Source organism: Oncorhynchus mykiss, chromosome 4, assembly GCF_057628025.1.
Source record: "Oncorhynchus mykiss isolate SJ-2025 chromosome 4, ASM5762802v1, whole genome shotgun sequence".
Classification (NCBI taxonomy): domain Eukaryota; kingdom Metazoa; phylum Chordata; class Actinopteri; order Salmoniformes; family Salmonidae; genus Oncorhynchus; species Oncorhynchus mykiss.
Window position 1 is genome coordinate 45,768,726 of NC_143025.1, and position 23,133 is coordinate 45,791,858.

Consider the following 23,133-nt stretch of genomic DNA (forward strand, 5'->3'; position numbering starts at 1 on the left):
AACGGGTGTCCTGGAGATGTTAAAACCAAACTCAGAGGAACGGTAGGGTTGATTGCACTTCCTCTGACCCAATTCAATACGCATGTGCACCACCATGTGACCCAGCACAACAAGGAAAGAGGGGGTGCTGAGAGCCAGGTGCAGTCCCTCCAGGTACAACTCCTGAAACTCCAATTGAAGGAAGCACAACAAGGAGAAAAACCTAAGAAACAGATGGTGGCGGAAGAAACGAAGGAGCCAGGAACCAAAACAGACATCTCCCAAATAGTGGCCCAGACTGTCTCTCAGATGATCCAACAGCAGGCAGCCTCACTCACGGCCACTAGGGGGGCCCAACCACCCCAATACCCTCCCCCACAGCAGTATAACATGCAACAACAACAGTCACAATGGGCTCAACGAGGGCCCTTCACTGGACAACCCAGAAAGGGAAACTACCAGTGTTATAACTGCGGAATTTCCGGTCACTATGCCAGAGATTGCATGAAACCACTCTCCCCGCAGCAACAGCAATGGAGAGCAAGAGGAAGTGGGGGAAACCCACCTCTGCAACATCAGCAACCAGGACCCACACCCATGCATCAGCAACAGCCAGCAAACAACCACCCAGAATCTAGCCACATGCAGCAGGAGCAGCAAGATTACAACCAACCCTCCCACTTCAACACCTGATCGCCCAGTAAGAATGATGAGGATGCCACTCCTGCCGATGACCACACTGTCTGAAGCCCAAGAAGTGTACTGGCTAAAATGCCTACCCACAGGGCCTGCCACCCCTCACATCCAGTTTAAGTTCAACCAACTGAAAGCTCAAATCTACATTCTGCACCCATATAAGACTCCCCAAGCTGAGATCCATTGCACACTCAATGCAACAGAAACTGATGACTGCCTCTACACTGCAGACTGGGACGAAGACATGATGCACCTGATCCCACCTATCAGGTGTTGTACCATTGGGTGTGGCCCAGAGGGGGTGGCAGCACCGGTCATCCTACGATCAAGGAACCTCCATGCACCCCTGGCCTGGACGGCTGAAGCATCAACAGCCATAGCACTCCTGAAAACAGATCTATCAGCGGCAGCAGCTCTGACTGCACCTGACTACAAGAACAAGTTCCATTTGGATGTTTCTGAAAGGGAAGGATTCACCTCATCCGTCCTATTCCAGAAACAAGAGGGGGAGAGAAGGGTCTTGATGTACTACTCTTCAAACTTGACCACATTGAGGTAGGACAGTCAACATGCTCCAGATACGTTGCTGCAGTAGCAAAAGCTATTGAAAAAACAGCTCACCTCGTGATGTCACCCTTCAATCAGCCATCATCCCTCAACCAGCATCGGCCAAATTAGCTGAAATCATCGGATTGACGCAGGCCCTCATCAGAGGAAAAGGAAAGACTGTGAATATCTATACAGACTCAGCCCATGCCCATGAAGCAGGCCACACTGATGGACCCAGGACTTTTATGAGAAACACATGGCCCCACACACGAAGGCAAACTAAAGACCCTCCAAAAGGCCTCGCACATCTGGTGGCACCCTCACATAAAAAATAGGACTGACTTATATTATGACGATGATTTATTTTGTGACAAATGCAATGTTTGTGACAGACACAACCCAAAGAAACCACATCGAACACCAATGGGCTCATACTTAGTACCTAATGCATGTTTTCAGGACATTAGTATAGACTACACCGACATGGGCCCCAACAATTTATCTAAAGGCAAACGCTATCTCCTAGTTATAGTAGATAGGTTCTCCAAATGGGTAGAGGCAATACTAACAAAAGGGGAGGATGCTAGGTCAGTCTTTGAGTGGCTACAAACCAAACTAATACCCAGGTATGGCATCCCAAGACAAATCAAATTTGACAAATGGCTCACATTTAACAAACACCTGAGGCAGGTGGAAGAAAGATTTGGCATAACCCACAGATTTGGATCTGTGTACAGGCCCCAATCCCAAAATCTGGTGGAACGTCAAACCAAAAGCAAAAGCTAAGATAGCTAAAGTATGTGCCTCATGGGATAATGACTGGTAGAGTCATGCATGGTCCACCAAGGGAGGGAGGTCATATGCCCGCCCTTGATGTACAACAAATTGTAATGTCTAATTATGTGAAAAAACTGACGGTTCTCTCTGCAGCACTCTCTACCCAGGTTCACAAGGTCCAGGAGGGGGAGCTGCCGGGGGACACGCCACTACTGAAGGTAAAGGTTGGTGACTGGGTGAGGGTTAAAGTCCACAAGAGAAAGTGGCTGGAACCCAGGTGGACTGGACCGTACGAAGTGAAGGAGGTTACTTCACACTCAGTCCAGGTCAAAGGTAAATCAGGCGCACCTTGGCACCACCTTACACATTGCACCCCAGCCCCAATTCCTTCTAGAACACTGACTGAAGTCAGAGCTGATTTGAGCGGCCTAAATTCGATTCCAAATGAAGACACTCCTTCCTCAGGTGATGCGGCATCAAACTCCGCCTCCCCTGAGAAGGGAACCTCGCCCAGTTAGAGGGAAATTTCTCCCTCTCTGGGTGAGGCTGGGGATATCTGGTCCCTTATTTGTGATATTCCTACTGATATTTGGAGTAACCCTAGGACTTTCACATGGTTAATTGAACAACTATTTCACCCTGCCACATCACGTACACCAACCCCTACACATGTCCCTAACTCCTTTCCTGATATCACTCCCTCCAATCACTCCCGTCCCAAACGTAGCACTACACCTACAGACCTACCATGCAAACCAGACAAGGTTAGAAGCACCACCTTATGTATACCCACGATTGCAACCGCCACCTTTCTGCTATAGTTTTCACATCTAATAGGTGTGAAGAGGGGGATTTGTTATATAAATATTCATACACATAGCTCATATAAACAAAGACATTCCGTCGCAAGAACACATACACCCAGCCACAAGACTGACCCCCTCTATTGGTCGGATGCTCAGGATAAGGCTCTGCTGTGCACCAATGGGGCTTCTGCTCTGGCTAGAGCAAGGCCCGCCTCCAACCCTCCGACCAGTCAAGAAGACCGAAACGACAAGACTCCACCTACTTTATTCTATGTATAAAAATGAATGTAACCGTTGTATAAGGCCTCTTTTTCACCTGACTCCTTGCCGAGTTATGTGAACTAGGTCCGTGCACGTAAAACTGCGGGACAAGATATCTTTGACTCATTAAAACTGTCTTTTGTTACAACTGAAATCCACTCTGTCCAGCGTCCGTGATTGGGTCTCAACTCTCCAGTATTTAAACACTAACAGAATGTCAATTAAAGAGAAAAATACTGATGAACTGTTTATTGATTCAGTGACACAGAAAAATCGAATATCAGAGACAGAACAAGCCTTTGCTGACATTGAGATAGGAACACAAGGCACTGAGCTAAAGTTCAAACTAGACATTGGTGCACAGGTAAACATTATTCCTCTGAATAAGTACAGCAGCTTGACATCTGAGAGCTACAGCTCATCAGGCGCAGACTGACTGGTTATGGTGGTGAACAGCTCCCAGTAAAAGGCACATGCACTTTCAAATGCAAATACGAGGAAAGTGACAAGATGTTGGACTTTTACATTGTTGACACTAGAGCACCTGCAGTGCTAGGTCTTAAAGCATGTTTAGACATGGACCTCATCAAGCTAGTTTTATCAGTGACAGAACCAGTAGAGACAGACTGTTTGCTGATGTTTTTACAGGAATAAGATTATTCCCCAGAGAATGTACCATTCACCTTGACCCAGACGCAACCCCTGTGGTCTACCCACCGAGAAAGATTCCCCTTGCTCTCAGCGCCCGTCTGAGGAAAGAGGTGTAGAGCATGGAGCAATCTGACATAGTCACCAAGGTTACAGAACCGACGTTAGTGGTGGTGGAGAAACCACGCACAGGCAAGCTCAGAGTATGTCTCGACCCAAGAACAAGGCTATCAAACGCCCCCATTACCCTTTACTGACGCTAGATGGAATCACACACAAGCTAGCGGGAGCACGCTACTTCAGTGTCATGGACGCCAGATCAGGCTACTGGGCTATCAAGCTCACAGAAGAGTCAACTAAGCTCACAACGTTCAACACATCATTTGGACGGTACAGGTTCCGTCGCCTGCATTTTGGGATTATCTCAGCCCAAGACAAGTTTCAGTGAAAGATCGGCAAAGTGTACAAAGGCCTAGACGGAGTTGGGGCAACTGTGGATGGCATCCTTGTCTATGGTCGAACCAAAGAGGAACGACAGAAACTTCCGTGCGATGCTAAAAAGGTCCCTCGAGAGAGGAGTCCGGCTCAACCCCGAGAAGAGCACAGTCGGCGCTACAGAGGTCAGCTATTTCGGACATCTTCTCAAAGCGAATGGAATCAAGACAGATCCATAGAAGATCTCAGCCATAAAAAAAATGGAGCCACCAAAGAACCGTGCAAAGCTGGAAACAGTGCTTGGCATGGTCAACTACTTAGCCAAGTTCGCTCCCAGCCTCTCCAATGCTAAGGCACCTCGGCGTCAGCTGCTAAAGCAGTCCAGTGAGTTTCTCTGGGACAAGCAACACGACATTGCTTTCCAGAAAGTGAAAGACTTGATCACGATTGAACCAGGGCCAATCTGCACCACATCTGCAGCTGTGATACACAAGCTGAAAGCAATTTTTTGCCAGGCATGACATTGTAGAGACTTTAATATCTGACAACGGCCCCGGTTACAAATCCAATGAGTTTTAATCCTTCACAAAAGCATGGGAGTTCACATGTCATCACAAGCCCACATTACCCTCAAAGTATTGGCCTTGCCGAAAAATCTGTGCAGATTGCTAAATCACTCATGGACAAAGCAAACGCAGACGAGAGACCCCTACCTCAGTCTCGTTGAATACCACAACACTCCAGTTGACAACCTCAACTCACCATGAGCCTAAGACTTCGCCCAGTCCTTCCCAGCACCAACCAGCAGCTGCAACCTGAGGTCGTCAGCTACAAGGAAATGCATGAAAAACGTGCACAGAGACAACAACAACAACAAAAGCGATACTATGACAGGTCAGTTGGACCACAGTCAGTTAGAATCCAGGAGCATGGCCTCTGGAAACCAGCAGTCGTCATCCAGCCAGCTGACACTGAACATTCATATCACGTCCGCACCGCAGAAGGAGCGGTGTACCGAGGCAATCGTCGTCACCTACTGAACACAAAAGAACAATACACTGACGAGGTGAACTGTTCCCCAGAAAGAGAAAGTGATGGACTAAACACACACACACACACACACACAACACAACATATACCATACTTACCTGTCACTTATAACTAGCTAATAAAGAGCTGCGTTAAGAAATATCCTGTCGTACTGCATTTTATTATGTTGTACAAAAGCGTTCAAAACAAGACCGTGTGTGTTCAAACAGGCTTTATAACACGATGCCGTGGCAACACCTGGTAGTGGAGCCAGGGGGCGTCGGAACATTAAGAGGTCAAAGATTCATTAAAGTAAGAGGCTTCATGAAGATCACGCACTCTACCAACTACAAAACTGAAGTTCGAAGATCACTATACAGTCTGTCCCTCCTTACCTCTTCATGTTAGAACACTGATATTCTGGATGAATCTGTAAATATCGGTTGTAATTTGCCTGTTTATACCTGCATTAGGATACAGCCACACACCAGTTGACAGCATATTAGAAAAAAGAAAAGGCCATATTTTATCTTCCTAGATGCTGTTGTTTTTGATGGCAGGTTTAGTACATCTGACTAACTATTGTGTGGAGGCAACATGGAGACCAGGTAGCTCTGCTCTTCTCAGCAGCATAGACTGTTGGGACATTTCAAAACAATACAAAAGCAACATGTCAGGCTACATTTTTCATTGTAAATATGCTATTGGTACTGACCCTGGAACTGACCCTGTATATAGCTTACTTACTTTCTCGTTCTAATTTCTATTAGTTCATTTTCAGCTGTTGTCGAACACACATGGGTGTGAAAAGACTATTCCCTTCCTCAATAGTGTGCTACTAGTAGAATTCTACTAGGGAATGACATCCGGCATTTAATGTACAATTGATTTTTGAAATTTCACATAGTATAAAACTAGGGATGCACTGATATTACATTTTTGGCCGATACCCGATGTGCTCCTTGCCAAAGAAAAACGATGCCAATAACTGATATTTTAAATTTTAGCTGCCTTTTAATCATTCTAGTAGTTAAATAGTTGAAACACACACACACACACACCACACTGACCAAAAAGTTATTTTGTTGGCCTTCACGTATGTCCCCATTACCAGTAAAACATAATCAAAACCTATTTCTTTCACTTACTTGCTGTGCTGTTTCGTTGTTCCTTTGTTCAGTCTCAACCAGGATTTCATCATACATCATACAGTGAAGTTTCAGCTCTGTCTGTCCGTGGCCTCTCTTCCTCGTGGCGAACTGTCACTGTGTCCGTTTCCAACTTGTCCCGCTGTGTCTGTAACATTTCACGTAAACCCTGTTTCTTGTCTGCATCAAAGTAGCGGTCCTTGTACCTAGCATTGAGCATGGTGGCGACACAGTAGAGGCTAAGAGAGAATGTCACAGAATCGCTTGTTCACGGCCTCTAGTAGAATACTTTTCCAAGTTAATTCAACGGTCTGTGTTGGCATTTTTGTTGAGCAGGCGTTTCAATGCCATGACAAGTTATCACGTCTGCTGCAAATGCAGTTTAACTTATTTCTAGCAAGTAGCAAGTAGCTCATGAATGTAAGTTTCAACAATAGTGTGTAACTCCGGTAGGGCAACATCTGGAAAAATTGCGAATACTTGGTAGTGTGTACCGGTGCTCGACCAGTCTGCAAAAGCCAACATCATCCACGACAGAGAACGGTTGATTGTCAAGGGCAATGAATACCATTATCTTGGCGTTAATGGATTTCGCCTTTGAGTTGTCTCGCTGAAATTTTCTCACTCCTTCAAATGACTGCTTGACTTGTTGACTGCTCGATCCATACAGCAGACATTGTGCGCTAGGTTAGGAATGCTGTGTTGCACATGTAGCGCTAAATTCTTCGTGGCATCATTACATCACGTTATATACTGTAGGTATGCACGTCAGCTTTGACATTGGTTTTGCAGCGTCGGCGTTAAACTAGACATCGGGCTGATGTAGGCATAATATCAATTTTAGCTAATATTCATCAGGGCCAGCCGCTTTCTTAATATCAATAGATTTGAGTGCCTTTACAACTTCTAAAAGCTCAATCTTGGTTAAATGAAATAGATGAACCATAGGCCGGCATCCGGCAGTTTCATTCACAGCCTCATTCGAGATGTTAGGATGGAGTTCATTATCAAATAAATGCCCAGCTTTAGCAAAATGCTCATTAAACATTTCAAGCAGTTTATTCTTGTCGGTCACGTCCATTGAATTTGAGGTCAGACCAGTGGAGTTTGTGTTAGCATTCATGGATTTAATGGTTTTCCATCATTTCGTCGGGTTATTGAGGTTTGCCTTGGTAGATTCGTAATAGAAGCTAGATTTGTATTTCCGTATTAACAAGGTGCACTTATTTCTCAATGCCCTGAATAACTGCAATTCAGCCTGGGAATTACCCTTTCTAGCTTTGGCCCATTGTGTATTTTGTTTATGGATCAAATCAGATAAACGATACTTTTTGAGAGGGGTGTGTTCATCACAGATAGTATAAAACATGGAATGAAAATAGGAGAATGCCTTTTTGATGTCTGGAATAAACGCAATCCTATCTAAGCTGCATGCATAAAGTTCATGCAGGAATGCCTGCTCACAGAATCGTGTAAAATTTGGTTTGACTACGAAAGAGGTGGCACTTTGGGGATTTTGGTGTCTCTAATGCAACCAACTGCACAATGATCACTTAAATCATACCAACGGCCGAGTATTTATGCGGATTGTTAGTTAGAATGACATCAATAAGTGTTGACTTAGGGATGTCTTCTGGATTGAGTCTTGTGATTGCATTTATAATTTAATTAAAATTCAGTGTATTGCACAGTCCTCTTATTGCTTCACAGTTTGGACATAAGTTTGGACACAGTTTGGACACAGTCCCAGTTTAAATCGCCCATGAGGACCATTTCATTTCCCCCCAACCACGCATCAGTTCAGCCAGAGAATCCAGGGATTCTACTTTTGCAGATGGAGGTCTATAGCATCCTATTACATCTAAGTTCATAGCTTTCGATTAACTGCAGTTTCAATGCTAAAAACTCTAACTGTTTTGGTTTAGATAAAGACCTTAGTTCAGTAACCACATATCTGCCTAATATAGATAGATGGCTTATACCTCCCCCTTACTTCGTTGGTCACATCGATAAACATTATAACCATCCAAGCCTATTGACTCATTTAGAACAGATTTCTTAAACCAGGTTTTGGACTGAACTACGACATCTGGGTCAGCAGTGTGAACCTAAACTTTTATCATGTCCATTTTCAGCATCACTCTTCACATTAATATGAGGAGGAGAGATTACTAGAAACAAACTCGGTTTATCATTTTATCAGTAATTAATTGAGTAGAGTACCCTGTGCATTTCAGGTAAAAATAACAACCCAATGTTTTTATCCCAAGACAAATTAGCGAGCTAGCTAAATTGCCACAAAAGTTGAATGATTTTCGACCTGTCCCCAAATCAATATAGTTGGTTCAGAGTTCATTTTGATATTTCAACCTGTGTGTCCTGATCGCGTCTGGTGTGGTTGGACAAAATCAACATGTGTGCATGCGATGGCACATGCGAGCGGTCTGGTCAGCGGTGCATGTACACTAGATAGCGGCAAATTGCAGCATGCTGCTTAGGCCGCCCATTGTGACCTTCTTGTGGGCGTGCTGGCAGCATGTGGCAACATGCTCGATTGTGCGTCAAGAATTCAGCATAGCAAGTTTGTATGAAGGTCTGGTTATTAAATGGGTAGATAGTTCAATAGTAATATCCTCTAAAACGCTCTGGTGACAAATAAACTTTGCTGCCCTGTTTCCAATTGTCCACATGTATGGGAGAACCTATTCAAGTAAGTAAATACATTTCGAAAATGTAAAAAAACAACAACGATGTATTATTTGCTAACTAGCTAACGTTGCTGTGCAGGCTAACTCAAATGAGCTGCTAAATGAGCTAGCTAGTTGGCTAGATTGCAGGCCAAGTGAATTAAATATCACCAGCTAACGTTACCTAACTTCATATTAGCTAGCTATCTTGATGGATTTATCACTGTAAAACCTTCAAATGCATTTGTAGGTAGCTAGCTAACAGCCTTGGAGGAGGGTGAAAGGACAGGAGCCCCAACTGTCAAAGTGAGTCGGCTATTCTGGATAGGGCAGGTACTTTTGTGTAGTTCTTGTCCCTAGAAGTGAGAACGGAGATAATATAACATAATATTCAGCGCGGTGTAATTTGGCTATAATGAAGTCTGTTTCTTGTGAGGTTTTCTGTCCTCGGATAAAGAGAGCTATGAAAGTCTGTCGGCATATGAAGAGCAGTGGTTCTCTTTTGCTGTTGCCTTAGCACTGCACAGTTGATTCAAATGATCAACTCATCATCAAGCTTCAAGTGGTATTTGTGTTCATTTGTGATGCTATTTTTGATATGATCCTGTTATTGTCACATGCTACACATGCAAATATGTGTGCCCAGGCATCTATCAAATCAAATGTTATTTGTCACATACACATGGTTAGCAGATGTTAATGCGAGTGTAGCGAAATGCTTGTGCTTCTAGTTCCGACAATGCAGTTATAACTAACGAGTAATCTAACCTAACATTTCCAAAACTACTACCTTATACACACAAGTGTAAAGGGATAAAGAATATGTACATAAAGATATATGAATGAGTGATGGTACAGAACGGCATAGGCAAGATGCAGTAGATGGTATCGAGTACAGTGTATACATATGAGATGAGTAATGTAGAGTATGTAAACAAAGTGGCATAGTTTAAAGTGGTTAGTGATACATGTATTACATAAAGATGCAGTAGATTATATAGAGTACAGTATATACATATACATATGAGATGAGTAATGTAGGGTATGTAAACATTATATTAAGTAGCATCTTTTAAAGTCGCTAGTGATATATTTTTACATCAATTTCCATCATTAAAGTGGCTGGAGTGAGTCAGTGTGTTGGCAGCAGCCACTCAATGTTAATGGTGGCTGTTTAACAGTCTGATGGCCTTGAGATAGAAGCTGTTTTTCAGTCTCTCGATCCCTGCTTTGATGCACCTGTACTGACCTCGCCTTCTGGATGATAGCGGGGTGAACAGGCAGTGGCTCGGGTGGTTGTTGTCCTTGATGATCTTTATGCCTTCCTGTGACATCGGGTGGTATAGGTGTCCTGGAGGGCAGGTAGTTTGCCCCCGGTGATGGAGAGCCTTACGGTTGTGGGCGGAGCAGTACCAGGCGGTGATACAGCCCGACAGGATGCTGTCGATTGTGCATCTGTAGTTTGTGAGTGCTTTTCGTGACAAGCCAAATTTCTTCAGCCTCCGGAGGTTGAAGAGGCGCTGCTGCACCTTCTTCACGACGCTGTCTGTGTGGGTGGACCAATTCAATTTGTCCGTGATGTGTACGCAGAGGAACTTAAAACTTACTACCCTCTCCACTACTGTTCCGTCGATGTGGATAGGGGGGTGCTCCCTCTGCTGTTTCCACAATCCAGTCCACAATCATCTCCTTTGTTTTGTTGACGTTGAGTGTGAGGTTATTTTCCTGACACCACACTCCGAGGGCCCTCACCTCCTCCCTGTAGGCCGTCTCGTCGTTGTTGGTAATCAAGCCTACCACTGTTGTGTCGTCCGCAAACTTGATGATTGTGTTGGAAGCGTGCATGGCCACGCAGTCGTGGGTGAACAGGGAGTACAGGAGAGGGCTCAGAACGCACCCTTGTGGGGCCCCAGTGTTCAGGATCAGCGGGGTGGAGATGTTGTTACCTACCCTCACCACCTGGGGGCGGCCTGTCAGGAAGTCCAGTACCCAGTTGCACAGGGCGGGGTCGAGACCCAGGGTTTGGAGCTTGATGACGAGTTGTTAAATGCTGAGCTGTAGTCGATGAACAGCATTCTCACATAGGTATTCCTCTTGTCCAGATGGGTTAGGGCAGTGTGCAGTGTGGTTGCGTCGTCTGTGGACCTATTTGGGCGGTAAGCAAATTGGAGTGGGTCTAGGGTGTCAGGTAGGGTGGAGGTGATATGGTCCTTGACTAGTCTCTCAAAGCACTTCATGATGACGGAAGTGAGTGCTACGGGCCAGTATTTTTTTAGCTCAGTTTCCTTAGCTTTCTTGGGAACAGGGACAATGGTGGCCCTCTTGAAGCATGTGGGAACAGCAGACTGGGATAAGGATTAATTTAATATGTCCGTAAACACACCAGCCAGCTGGTCTGCGCATGCTCTGAGGACGAGGCTGGGGATGCCGTCTGGGCTTGCAGCCTTGCGAGGGTTAACACGTTTAAATGTTTTACTCACGTCGGCTGCAGTGAAGGAGAGTCCGCAGGTTTTGGTTGCGGGCTGTGTCAGTGGCACTGTATTGTCCTCAAAGCGGGCAAAAAAGTTATTTAGTCTGTCTGGGAGCAAGACATCCTGCGACGGGGCTGGTTTTCTTTTTGTAATCCGTGATAGACTGTAGACCCTGCCACATACCTCTTGTGTCTGAGCCGTTGAATTGCGACTCTACTTTGTCTCTATACTGACGCTTAGCTTGTTTAATTGCCTTGCGGAGGGAATAACTACACTGTTTGTATTCGGTCCACTGTTTGTATTCAATCCAATGTTATCAGGGATATTATACTTTAGTAATCCCCAATTACCTGGTAATGTAAAAGTCTAATAATTACATTGTCTTCCATATTCCTACAGATAGCTTGTAACTGGAGATTCCTGGAGGAATTCAGGTGTGTGAAGGCTACCTGTGTTCTGCATAACTTTATGAGGATGGACCAGGAGGGGATCTGCAGCTCGCCGCCGTGTGCCAGAGGAGAAGTCTGCTGCTCTGCAGGATGTTTCAAGGATGGGGTCCAACAAAGCAGCAAGAGAGGCAATCTGTGTGCGGGAGATCTTCACCTACTTCTTCGAAGAGGGTGCTGTTCCCTGGCAACACCAGACTACACTATGCATAACCAAAGGCTCTTTTAAGAGCCATTCACATTGCAATAAGAGTATTCTTCCATTTGCTTAGCTATGTCAACTGCAGTTGAGGGTGCTGTTTAGGTAAGGGTGTAATGTCTGTACAAAAACAAAACAGGCTATTTTAAATCACCCATATTGAAAAAATGTAGGACAATTAGACACCCTATAACTATAACTCACACCTGGGGCGGCAGGGTAGCCTAGTGGTTAGAGCGTTGGACTAGTAACCGGAAGGTTGCAAGTTCAAATCCCCGAGCTGACAAGGTACAAATCTGTCGTTCTGCCCCTGAACAGGCAGTTAACCCACTGTTCCTAGGCCGTCATTGAAAATAAGAATTTGTTCTTAACTGACTTGCCTGGTTAAATAAAGGTAAAATAAAAAAAAAAAAATAAAACACCTACACACTCATGTATCAATCTGATTGATGGATTGTGTTGTGCAGTAAGCAGGCTCAGGTGTATAACTGTGGATCCTTCCACCTTCAAAGAATAGGCAAGAGGGCCAACAATGGAGAATATTAAGACACTTCATTATTTTATAACTACACTATATTATTTGTCCTCGTGTGTCCGTTCATGTTCTTCAGCATAAAGTACTCTGCAGCCACTTAGTGTGGTGTGGACACCAGGTGAAGCCACACACACAGATTCCTGTTGAACACTCTCTTTAACTACCTTGTTTTCTCAATAACAGTACCTCTCCTTCACTTCATCCCTCTCTCCTCTTCTCCCTAAATCCTCTAGGTTATATCAGCTGTGTCGGTGAACCCCTCCTGCATCTGAACTGGCTACATAGAGGGCACAGCATGATCAGAGGTGAGAGGTCACTTGGTCAGGACACCAGGAAGTATTATTAAAGAGAAGCTTTACTTTGAAATACAGATAGAGATGCAGTAGTCCCAGAGTTAATGATCCAAGGTCTTTTTTGCATGTCACCTCCTGATGATTATGACTAACAATGTTAGAATAAAAAATTAAAACACAAGGATTAAACATGCTCTCTCTCTCGTCTGCAGATGTTTTGATGAGAGGATGCCAACCCCCAGTCCCATCATTGCCACCTCACCCGCTCTTAAGATAACCTTCGGGCCGACTCGAGACACTTATGTAATTGTGATGAACTGAGAGAATATTTGGGTAGCACTGATTCATTAATCATATGCTGCCTTCTCTGCTCCTATGTTCTTACCTCTTTCCCTTTGTCTTTTACACCTCTCGCCGCCTCCTCTTTCTTCCTCTGTTTTTATAATGCACAACAGATGTGCATTGAAGTACAGATTTCACTTGTATTTATAATCTTACAATTATAATATTTATAATGTATTTTTTATAACACTTGGATAATAAACTTCTTTCAATAAAGTATTTCACATTGGTTGAATGTGGTGGAAATTGAACCTCATTTGATGAAATACTACACCTATCCTGTGTTTACCAGATCAATGCAGAAAAGGGCATTCTTTTATTTTATTTAACCTTTATTTACTAGGCAAGTCAGTTAAGAACAAATTCGTATTTACAATGACGGCTTAGATATTAGATATTGAGATAAACCTGTCATGACGTTTATGACCCCCATAAATACCTTTCCACCTTTTCTCTCTACTCTACAGAATTAACTCTTGGAAAGCCCTTTGTTAAAATAGAGAGAGTATGGTGACATCAAAAGGTTGGGAACGGAACAATATTTCGGTAATCCAACCAGTTGAAAGTATCCATTGGTACTTAAAGAATATGATGTCAGTTTAAATCAAGTAAAAAGTAAAAATACATTTAAAAGTGACTATGCATATATGATAAACAGAAAGTAGCAGCAGCGTAAAAGAGGGGTTGGGGTGGGCACACAATGCAAATAGTCCGGGTAGCCATTTGATTACCTGTTCAGGCGTCTTATGGCTTGGGGGTAAAAACTGTTGAGAAGCCTTTTTGTCCTAGACTTGGTGTTCCGGTACTGCTTGCCATGCGGTAGTAGAGAGAACAGTCCATGACTGGGTTGGCTGGTGTCTTTGACACATTTTTAGGGCCTTCCTCTGACACCGCCTGGTGTAGAGGTCCTGGATGGCAGGCAGCTTAGCCCCAGTGATGTACTGGGCCGTATGCACTACCCTCTGTAGTGCCTTGCGGTCGGAGGCCGAGCAGTTGCCGTACCAGGCAGTGATGCAACCAGTCAGGATGCTCTCGATATTGCAGTTTATGGAATAATGTTGTTGATGTGAGCAATTACCAGCCTTTCAAAACACTTCATGCCTACGGACGTGAGTGCTACGGGTCTGTAATCATTTAGGCACGTTGCCTTCGTGTTCTTGGGCACAAGGACTATGGTGGTCTGCTTGAAACATGTTGGTATTACAGACTCAATCAGGGACATGCTGAAAATGTCAGTGAAGACACCTGCCAGTTGGTCAGCACATGCCCGGAGTACACGTCCTGGTAATCTGTCTGGCCCCACAGCCTTGTGAATGCTGACTTGTTTAAAGGTCTTACCTACGTTGGCTACGGCGAGCGTGATCACACAGTCGTCCGGAACAGCTGATGCTCTCATGCATGCCTCAGTGTTGCTTGCCTCGAAGTGAACATAGAAGTGATTTAGCTCGTCTGGTAGGCTTGTGTCACTGGGCAGCTCGCAGCTGTGCTTCCCTTTGTAGTCTGTAATAGTTTACAAGCCCTGCCACATAAGACGAGCGTCGGAGCTGTGTAGTACGATTCAATCTTAGCCCTTTGTCTGTTTGATGGTTCGTCGGAAGGAATAGCGGGATTTATTATAAGCTTCCGGTTTAGAATCCCGCACCTTGAAAGCAGCAGCTCTACCCTTTAGCTCAGTGCGAATGTTGCCTGTAGTGCATGTCTTCTGGTTGGGATATGTACGTACAGTCACTGTGGGGACGACGTCCTCGATGCACTTATTGATAAAGCCGTGACTGATGTGGTGTACTCCTCAATGCCATCGTAAGAATCCCAGAACATGTTCCAGTCTGTGATAGCAAAACAGTCCTGTAGTTTAGCATCTGCTTAACCTGACCACATAAATTGTGTCTTGGAAAGTCTACACATTCTAGTTATCAGATTCACATGGAATTGTTGTGCAATTTAAATGTTTAAATATGAAACTATTTGTGAAAATGTAAATGTAATTTTAGTTTTAAAATTAGAGAATTGTTTTCATAAGTAAAATATGCTCACTCTGTGGCCACACCCACGTGAATAGGCATTGGTTGGAAATTATGAACCAATCCCTTTTCTACATTTCTATAAAGAGCCCCCATGACCCAATTCACTGCGAACTAAGCCAACCTTAGCGTGAGCTCTGGTTGCGAATGGTTGAACGACTACAACCTAACGAAATTAACATTGTGTTCCTGATGACGTGAGGACTGATGTCCATACGTTTAAAAGGAAGAATTTCAACGTGGAGGTGACGATCGCCACGCTGGAAGGATGAATTTTGACTATACCAGCCAGAATATAGCATGAGTTTAGTATGACAACTTGGTATGAACTATGAACTCTTATTCACTAAAGAAGTGATACATCCTAGACGTCGAGTTATCAGCAGCAGCTGTAAACGTGCGTGGTCTAGGAAAGGTTGTACAATCTCTTCACAACGACAGTGCACAACAACGTATTCCTTCTACCACACGACGACAGGGTACTACAACGTATCCGTTCTACCACACGACGACAGACTACAACGTATTCGCCCAAAAATATTCTTCAGAGGACAAGGGAGATCTCTGCTAGGCAACCCAGCCTTCCATCTTCGACCAATCTATCGAAGCGCAGCTCAGGGATAAATATATTTCTTGCATTTTCCTTTTCCGAATGGGCAGTTATTTAGAATGCATAATATTCTGTATTTACAATAGCATAGCTTCATATGGTCCGATAGAGACCCAATCCTTTTGTTCCTCAGTCTTCCCGCTCTTTCATTCAGCCGTCATATCGGTTTCATCCGCTAGTGACGTTTTCTTTTATGACATAATTAGTAATCAATGTATGATCCATCCTGTGTATATGTAATTCTGTGTGACTATTTAGGTATTTAGTAAATAAATTACTAAACCAAATTTTGTATTGCTGATTCAACTTGTTAGCCATGTTCGTGAAGATAATAATAATAATAATAATTTTACGACGTTCAGATGAGACTCAATAAGGTGACGATTAATAATTGACTGCTATTGATATAAAAGATGACCAGGTCTTTTAGAGTTTATTCGGAAGACAACAGCTCTATAAACATTCTTCTGAGGTGCCACGACTTCCTAGTTAATTACATTTACATGATTCGTTTAATCAGGTAATATTAATTATAGAGAATTATTTTATAAAATAGCATGTCATATCATTTAATCCATAGTAAAGACACGACAAACCGGTTTTAGAGTATTTACATGATGCATAGGAAGTGTAGTGTACTGTTTTTTCAGTTATTTTTCTGTATATATTAATTACAAATCAGCTTTTAACTAGTTAAATCCTGTTTCTAGTCTTTTAGTCACAATGTGTAACCATTTATGTTCTAGGACCAAGATTGGTAAACACTGTTGAAGTGTATAATTGTAGTACATACAGTGGGGCAAAAAAGTATTTAGTCAGCCACCAATTGTGCAAGTCCAGGCCTTCTTAAAGGTTTGCACGGCTCTCTGGTGGTAAGGTGGTGACAGGATGTGCCTTACTCCGTTGTTCTTGAGAAACATTTCAAAATTGTTTGACGTGAAAGGAGGGCCAATGTCCGATACGAGCTCCTTGACTAGTCCAAAGGATGCGAACAGGTGTCTGAGAAGATTGATGGTCTTCTCAGCTGTGGTCAGTTGAGTAGGGAACACTTCCATCCACTTGGAATGGACATCGACGACAACAAGGAAATGTTGCTTGTCAATCTCGGCGTAATCCACATGTAGCAGCCCAGGACAATGGATGAAGAGGTGCAGCAGCAGGCTTGTTGCGAACAGCTTCACAAGGTGAGCAGTGTCCTACATGCTGTTGAATGTCCTGATCCAGTCCAGGCCACCACAGATAACTGCGAGCGAGTGCTTTCATTCGAGTGATCCCTGCATGCAGGTCAGATAGCAGTCTCCTCTGGAATTTGTGAGGTACCACCACCCTTGATCCCCAAAGAACACATCCTTGATCAGTGGACAACTGGTCTTTCTTGTCGATGAATGGACGAAGGTTATCGTCATTTACGAATGATGGCCAACCGCCTAATGTTAAGTCCAAGACTTTGGAAAGCACTGGGTCTTTCCTTGTTTCCTCTGCTATGTCTGAAGCAAATATGGGCAGTTCATCAATGAGAGAGATCTGGAAGACTGCTCTATCATCTTCACTGTCGGAGTCACTATCGCATGGTAGTCTTGATAGTACATCGGCATTTGCGTGATCACTGGATCGTCTGTACTCAATCTCGTAGTCGTAGCTAACAATATCAGAGCGCAACGTTGCATTCGAAGTGCAGCAAGGGTTGGTATAGCTGGTATTAGCTGGTATTTTGGTCCAAGGATGGCCAACAGAGGCTTGTGATCTGTAAGCAGTTGGAACTTCCTTCCGTAGAGGTATTTGTGAAACTTCTTCACTCCGAATATTATGCTCAGGGCTTCCTTCTCAATTTGAGCATAATTCTTCTCACACGGACAGAGTCCGTGATGCAAATGCAATAGGGTGTTCTTCACCTGGCGGTTGGTTGGGTGCAGGCCTTGTGCATCAATCTTGTATCCGAGATACTCCACTGAGACCTGGAGGAACTCACACTTGCTGCGTTTCATTTTCACTCCGTATTTCTCCAGTCTTGACATCACTTTGTCCAGCACTACAAGGTGCTCTCCAATGGTTGGTGCTGACACGAGGATGTCGTCCATGAAGCACACAACATTGTCTATACCGTCCAAGATCTGATCCATTGTGTGTTGGAATATCGCTGGAGCTGTCGAGATTCCATAGGCCAAGCGATTGAATCTGAATAGCCCCTTGTGTGTATTGATGGTCAGATACTGTTCTGACTTCGGATCCAGCTTCAGTTGCTGATAAGCGAATGCCAGGTCCAGCTTACTGAAAACCTTCCCACCAGCTAGAGTGGCAAACAGCGTTTGGTAGTGGATATTCCTCTGGTAGTATGCAGCGATTTACTGTGACCTTGTAGTCACCGCACATTCTGACAGTCTTGTCTTTCTTTGGGACTACAACAATCAGAGTGGCCCAGTTGCTCCTCGATACTTTCGTGATTATGTTATTCTTCTGTAGGCAGTCCTGGACGTGGTTTGTGAAAGGTAGGCTTGGTTCCTTCTTGCACTCTGACTTTTGCTGTGAAGTCTTGTATTTCACCGTAGCCATCTTTGAAAAGTTATTTGTGCGTCTCCAGCATGTTAGTGAGTGTAGCCTGACTCACTGGTTTGTCATTTCTCAGACTGAAGATTTCTTCCCAGTTCAACTTGATCTTTTGTAGCCAGTTTCTGCCTAGCAAGGCTGATTTTTCTCCTTTAACAATGACAAGCGGTAGCGTCCACTCCTTCCCCCTCATACCGGACGGGTACCTGGATCTGCCCTAACACAGGAATAGTGTCACCAGTGTATGAAGAAAGGCAGATGGACGCGGGCTGAAGAGGGCACTCTTTCAGTTTTTCTTTGAAGAGTCTCTCTGGAACCAGAGATACAGACGCTCCGGTGTCCAGCTGCATTTTTACTGGTTTTCCCGCTAACTCCATGTTGAGATAGATTCCATTTTTTTGTTGTTGAGCTGTGTACACTGAACAGTTCCACTACTGTTTCAGTTGTGCCTTCCTCTTCTTCTGCTGCGTCTGACACTGTGTGCGCTCTTGCTGTGTGTTTCGAGGCTTTACACACTCTCTGTAAATGTCCAACCTTTCCACAGTTGTGTCACTTTTCATTTTGGAATCGACATTCACTGTGCTGATGATTATCTCCCCCACATCTGTAGCAACTTGGCTTAGACCTTTGAGATGTGGGCTGCTTTGTTCTTGTGTAACCTTGAGGACAGGACTGAGAAAAGTGTGACTTTTGTGAGCCTTTTTCACCACGTGCATCACTGACCTTGTGAACACCTTTCTGACGTTCTGCATGTCCCGATAGCTCAATAGTATCCCTGTGGGCAAGCTCGAGTCCAAGTGCTATATTACAGGCTTTCTTAAAGGTCAGGTCATTCTCTGACAGAAGCCTTCTGTGATATGCTTCACCTGTGAGACCACATACAAACTTGTCTCGGAGAGCATCATCAAGAAATCGTGCAAACTCACATGTATTTGCCAGCCTTTTTAAAGCAAGGATGTAGTCAGCCAGTTTCCCTTAGACTCTGGTGACGTTGGTAATATCTGAAACGTTCTGCAATGAGAATTGGCTTAGGCTTGAAATACCTTGAAAGAGTACCTTGCTTTTATTGGTTCAATGAGACATTTCAGCAATCCATACTCAGTTGGACCCAAAACACTGAGAAATACGTCTGCTTTCTTTTCATCTTTGATTTCATTTGCAGCCAGCCAACACTCAAAACGCTCCAAATAGGAATCAAAATCCTCTTTTGTAGCCTCAAACTCTGGTACTCGACCAATGGTTGCCATTTTTACTTGGCATTTTCACTTTCATTTTCAGTTTCCGTATTCCTTGTATTCCTTCATTTTCATCTAATTCTTCACTTCAGAAGTTTCTGTAATTACTTCATTCACTGCACTCATTTGTAATAATGTACACACCGTGTTACGTTCCTTCTTCCTTTTTTTTCTTGACAATATTTCTCCACTGAGATCGCCTAATTTCAATGGGTTCAATTACATTTTTTAAATTTAACCACCAGAGGGCAGTGTCGCTATTCTGGACTCCAATAGTCTTGCTACTTGGCAGCTCCTGAATACTGTACCTACTAGCAGTGCTTAGCCTTCTCTACTGGCGAAAGAAAATAAAAAATAGCTGACGAATTACATCATTATTTTGAGTTTCATTACTCACGCAACATTCTATCCTTCAAGCAATGTCCGTTTATGTAGTTTAATCACCTCGTCGCCACTGTAATATTTGTGTTGTGGAGAAATGACCAGGCAGGAGACGGGAGTACAGTTAGTTTTCGTTTAGTCAAAACCCCTCGTGCTCTACAGTTCCCGGCACCCTAGTGCGCATGTGCATTTCCTATTAGGCGTAGTAACGTAACACTGCCGTAATACGTTACTGCTTAGTAACTGCATAGTAACTAATATAAACAGATGTAGATCCCAGATACTACAGTACAAAAGTGAGTTAGTTAACGTTACACATACATAGGCATACATGTATTGTTATCCTCCATTGCACAATAAGCAAGAACATAGCTAGCTACGTTATTTCATCTATTTGCATTGCATGGCAAATATCAGCAAGGCAAGCTTACAAAATTGTAAATTCAATTTGTAGTAAATGCTTTAGCTAGCTAGATTCTTTACATCCACTGTTTCACAAGACGACAGCCTGGGTTGCTGGTTGTTTCAGGAGTCCCTAAAGCAAAACCAGAATTACGATTTCATACTCATGTCACAACACCCATAAAGCTAGCCAGCTAGCTGGCTAATGTTAGCTTGTCAGCTAGCTTGCTAAATCGCAATTTTCGTAAATTAACTTTATGATAAAAAAAATATGCATAATCGTTTGTCTCTACATTAACTAACATATTCCTGTCAACTGTACATTTTTTGCATGATTCGTTATGACGTTATAATAACTTACATTTGCTTCCATCCTAGTATTTTGTCAGCCATCTTTGCTGAAGAAAGTCTCCAGCCTTGGGTGGCATAGCGTCAAATTCGTCATGGGAACCACTAGATATGATTGGTCATCGCCCAGCGGTTGCTGCTGGTGATTTGCATAAACTTGGGAAAATATAATTTTTCCACCACCTCCCACGCCACTTTCGCACCGCCCAAAGGTCCCCCGCCCTCTCTGCTTTCCTTCCATTGAAATGAATGGGAAACGGTGTTTCACCGTGCGACACCCTGTGCTAAGTGTTTCATCCCCGTAGAATGCCAGAGCGTTTGTGCCCAGTAGACCAGCCAATCACAGGTGGCAAGTTCACCGAGCCGGGATAGCCCAGCGCATCAAGACGTTATCTCACAGCGCAGATACCAACCTCCGGCTTCCAACACATATAGGGTTGCCAACTTTCTCACTACCAAATAAGGGACAAAAGGTGGCGTGCCAGAGCACGGTGCCACGGCGGTGTAGGTATGGTGTTGTGTGAATGAATATACAGTGTATATTCATATTCTTATTAAATTGGAAACGCAAAACATGGTTATATTCCATTTAGTCTATAGCTTGACTAAAACTGTATCATTATGTAAACTTATGTGAATAAACCTCAAAATAAATTATCAAAGAAATCTCAATTTTGACCTTTACAGCAAAAAAAACACAAAAAAAAACCATTTCAAATGCAAAAGAGGAAAAGAGGGGCATGAGTCACTCACCAAGTCTACTTTTTCCATGGATATTCTTTGCTGCTCTTGACTGATTCAAGCAGTCCTTTGTCCTTTTGCATAGCCAGAGAGAAGTCCTCACATGACAAGTCACAGTTCACAGATATTTGAAGTTCATTTTTGATCAGCTCTGTGCTGCATCTGTTTCTTGAGTCTGACCATTTAAATGGTCATCAGAGAGAAAATCCTCTCTACAAAGGCATTTGAGCCTGGCACACTGAGGATAAATGAGACCAATCCTGAACATGTTGATCAAGTTGGCTTTCCCTAGGTTTTGGAAAACTGCCACCCACTTCTCACTGGTGGATTTTGTGGTATCCTGTCTGGCTTTCTGTATTTCCTCCCAGCAAGCGCAAAACTCTTCATAGAGTTGGTCCATACTGACGGTCTCTGTCATTTTGAGGGCAACCACCACCTGCTCCAGGTCAGTGAAGGAGAGCTCCTCATAGAGGCCGATCCGTTTCAGAGTATGTATGTAATGACAGTGTCATAGAACTTCAAAGTCCTGTTGCTGCTTGGATCTTTGTGCTGACAATTGTTTGTCCATCAGCTGCTTGGTCTGGTATCCAAAAAAAAGCTGTCCTGTTTCCGCTAAAGCATCTTCATTTTAAACTTTTGGACTTCCTTGTAAACATCTGTCATGCAGAGCGTTGTTTCCTAAAGCTTTTTTTAAGAGTTGGTCAAAAACACACCCCAACGTTGTGGAAAAAGCACAGATAAATCTCAGCAGCTTCCGTTTTTTCTTCATACTCAAAAATACCCTTTGTCTCCCCAGGGGACCTGAAGTATGAAGAGCTGGCCAGCTTTGCAGGAGACGATCGACAGCTGGATGAAGCGAGAGCCATCATGTGCAAACATGTCTCAGAATTTCACGGCACTCAATGTCAACAAAGGCAAAAAATGCTCGCAGTTCCTCTCTTCGGGAAGCAGATACTGAGAAGTGGCTGTCGATCTTTAAAACAATTGTCTCAATACCCACTGACAGCTGATCGCAGGTGGGCTTGCAGGCATTATGAGCTATGTGAGCTGGGCAATTAGCTTTCAGAATGCGATTGTTGTCACTGCTCAATAGCTGGTAAACAGAGTGGTGTTTTCCAAAGTTGACATTGGCATTATCTGCTGCATAGGCTGGGATGTGTCTAATATCCAGTTCATGCTTTTCCAGACAGCTCATCAGAGCTTGATGTATGCCATTTGCAGTTTCACCACTGTCTTCATGAAAGTCAAGTAACTTGCACTGCATTCCATCAGTCACAGAGAAATATCTCACGCACACTGGAAACATTTTTCTATTTCCCTTGTTGGGGGTATCACTGGCAACCGAGAAATACACCGGCTCACCTTCGGTCGGGGACAGATCATCCAAAATATCCCGCACAGACTTTGGTCCTAAAACATTCATTGTAATCATCTCAGCTTTCGTTCTTCCCAAGTGCAACTTCTTCACAACATTTTGAGTCATGGAACAAAGCACCGTTGAGCTTAAAAAGGCAGTCGGTGCTGTTGTAGCTGAGTCCGTGTTTAACCGT

General features: G+C 43.8%; 1 protein-coding gene and 1 long non-coding RNA gene across 4 annotated transcripts in view; one reads left to right on the plus strand and one right to left on the minus strand.

The window, feature by feature from the left end:
- Positions 1-23,133, minus strand: part of LOC110521873 (voltage-gated potassium channel KCNC1) — a 155,933-nt gene that overhangs the window by 50,006 nt on the left and 82,794 nt on the right. The window lies entirely within an intron of this gene.
- Positions 8,872-13,536, plus strand: LOC118945797 (uncharacterized). The gene is made up of 4 exons (XR_005040912.2): positions 8,872-9,038; positions 11,886-12,106; positions 12,900-12,971; positions 13,172-13,536. It is a non-coding gene; the product is annotated as an uncharacterized LOC118945797 (long non-coding RNA).